This window comes from Cebus imitator, unplaced genomic scaffold (genome assembly GCF_001604975.1).
Source record: "Cebus imitator isolate Cc_AM_T3 unplaced genomic scaffold, Cebus_imitator-1.0 Scaffold1029, whole genome shotgun sequence".
Lineage (NCBI taxonomy): Eukaryota > Metazoa > Chordata > Mammalia > Primates > Cebidae > Cebus > Cebus imitator.
This window is the reverse complement of record NW_016108344.1, coordinates 5,968-8,457: the sequence shown is the minus strand read 5'-3', so window position 1 is coordinate 8,457 and position 2,490 is coordinate 5,968. Positions and strand designations below refer to the sequence as shown.

At 50.7% G+C, this 2,490-nt stretch overlaps 1 long non-coding RNA gene across 1 annotated transcript in view; it reads left to right on the top strand.

Moving 5' to 3' along the window:
- The window catches only part of LOC119469923, a 51,587-nt gene extending 49,598 nt beyond the window's left edge, over window positions 1–1,989 (top strand). The window contains exons 2-3 of the long non-coding RNA XR_005198782.1: window positions 620–890; window positions 1,946–1,989. This is a non-coding gene — a long non-coding RNA (uncharacterized LOC119469923). The remainder of the gene's footprint in view (window positions 1–619; window positions 891–1,945) is intronic.
- The last annotated feature ends 501 nt before the right edge of the window (window positions 1,990–2,490 follow it).

Sequence of the window (2,490 nt, the reverse complement as noted above, 5' to 3'; positions counted from 1 at the left end):
GCTAAGATTTGGGGGCTTTTGTTACTGCAGCATGAACTAGCAAAGCTCAGTGAGACAGCAGATAGAATATACATATATAAATAGACCAGATAGACCAGTAGATGAGATTCCAAAGATAGTTCAATCAGCATTAACTAACTACATCCATACTCTCCTCCTAACAGAAAGAATGGAATTCCTGTTCACTAAGATCTGCCTCAAATAGTACTTTGTGAAATGTAAGCACCTTCTCTGGCTACTCAAATCACCAATCAGGACTCTTTTCCCACCCCCCACATTGGAGTGTGGTGGTGCCATCATAGCTCACTGTAACCTCTAACTCAAGGCTCAAGGAATCCTCCTGCCTCAGCCTCCTGAGTAGCTGAGACTACAAGTGTGCACCACCATGCTCCGCTAATTGTTTATTGTTTATGTTCAGAAACAGGGTCTTACTGTGTTCCCCAGGCTGGTCAGGACTGTTGATTGCATGTGACAGAAACCAACCAACTCTAATTCCTGCCCCCTTTCAATCTGCTCCTTTCTCCATCTTCCCAGTCTCAGTAAGTGGCAGCTCCACCCTTCAAGTTGCCCAAGCCCCAAATCTCAATGTTAACCTTGATTTCTTTCATTTATGTCATAGCCAATATGAAGGCAAATCATGTTCAGACCCAGGCAAAGGTTCCTGCTGACCCAGGCTCTCACCCGCACGTTGTCCTTTACTGTCCTCCTGAGGGTGTCTGGAGCTTCCGTGCTGTGTGCTCTCCACCTCCATGCTGGGTCACCACCGACTCCTGCTGTCCAGGGCTTCCAGTGGACTCTCTGAGGCACTGATGTGGAATCTTCCCCATTCGGTGCACCAAGAGCAGCCGCACACGGTGTGCGCTGACATGAAGAGCTGCCAGATCCAACAGGTAAAAATCCTGAGGTCAGAGAGTGCTCTCTCTATTGTGACTCAGATGCGAAGGGAAGATGCCATGGACCCTAAACATCGCAGCATGAGCAGCGTGTGCCACCACGACCTGCAGTGTGTGGTCAGGTGAAAGTTACTTGACTTCAGGAGAGGACAGTGTTCTCTTCAGGCCTTGTCCTCAGTGGCTGGATCTGTGCCCCTCTCCTCTCTCTTCCCCTCTCATCCCCCAGTCTCCATCCCCATTTCTCTGTCTGTTTCCACCTTGCTGTTCCCTTTCACCTGCTTTCTCCTCTTCAGCTTTCATGGTTCTCCTGTCCACCCGCATTTCCCAGGCTAAGGCCTCTGCACTGTCCTGGTGGGGGGATGTGTGTGGATTTAGGCAGTGCTCTCTAGATGTGTCCAGGATGGGGAAACATGGCTCAGCTGCCAGTATAATGGTTTCAGAGAGTGGCCGCTTTTGAAGGCCTTTCACAGCTCCCATTCTAGAATCATGTAGGACTTAAAACTGATGGGCCACAGTGGAATTCTTGGTTCCTCAGGACCTTGTGGTGGACACCTTCTTTCACTGAGCATTCACAGGGTGGTATTAGGTGCCAGGCTCTGCTCTGGGCTAGGGGCACCATAATGAGTAAATATCAGGTCACTACCCCATGGAACCCACCACTGCAGGCATCAAGAGGGGGAGAAAGAGTGGCCTGTTTGTGTCCTTCTCATGTGGTCACCTGCCAGGTCCTGGGGCAGTGGGAGCCAGTGCAAGGAGAGGAGCCCAGTGAGCAAGGCAAAGGGACGATGTCAGACCCAGGGGCTGAGACCCCTACCTGCAGCTGGGCAGCTTCTGGAGTGGACAAGGAGCAGCAGGAAAGGTCATGTCCTGGTGTTCTGGGGCCCACTGTCCCATCTCATTCTGTTGGTGTCAGAATTTGTCCAAAGGGAGGACTCAGTGTCTCTGGAAACAACAGGCCAGAGACAGAATGTGTTTCAGAAAAGGAGAAAGGAATTGTACATCGTGGAAACAGAATATGGTTTTACAGTAGGGCGTCTCTCTCTAGTAACTAGTTAGCGTGTTCCTGTTAATGGAAAATATTGGTGGTGTGAGTTCCCCTGGATCTTCTCATCGTCGTGTAAGTTCATTTGTTCCCCCCTCTCTCCTGTCTTTCCTCCCTCCCCTTCTTCCTTCCTCCCCTTCTTCCTTCCTTCCTTCTTTCCTTCCTGCCTCTCTCCCCTCCCTCCCTCCTTCCTTCCTTCCTTCCTTCCTTCCTTCCTCCCTCCCTCCCTCCCTCCCTCCCTCCGTCCCTCCTTTCCTCCCTCCCTGCTTTCCATCCTTTTCTTTTTTTTTCTCTGTCTCACTCTCTTTCTTTCTTTTGAAGTTTTTGAATAGACCACACTGTACTGAAACCCAGATTATTTACCAAAATCTCTGGAGCTGCTTCTGTCTTTCAGGCAGGGATGTCATCCTGTATCCCTCAGCCCCTCCCAGCCTCCTTCTCCTTTGATTTGTGGGTGCCCCTGGGGCAGGTGCTGAGTCTCAGGGGTTTCTAGTCTTCATCAAGTTCTGCCCACCTGGATGGTTTGTCCCTGTCCTTACCAGATGCCCGCACTGT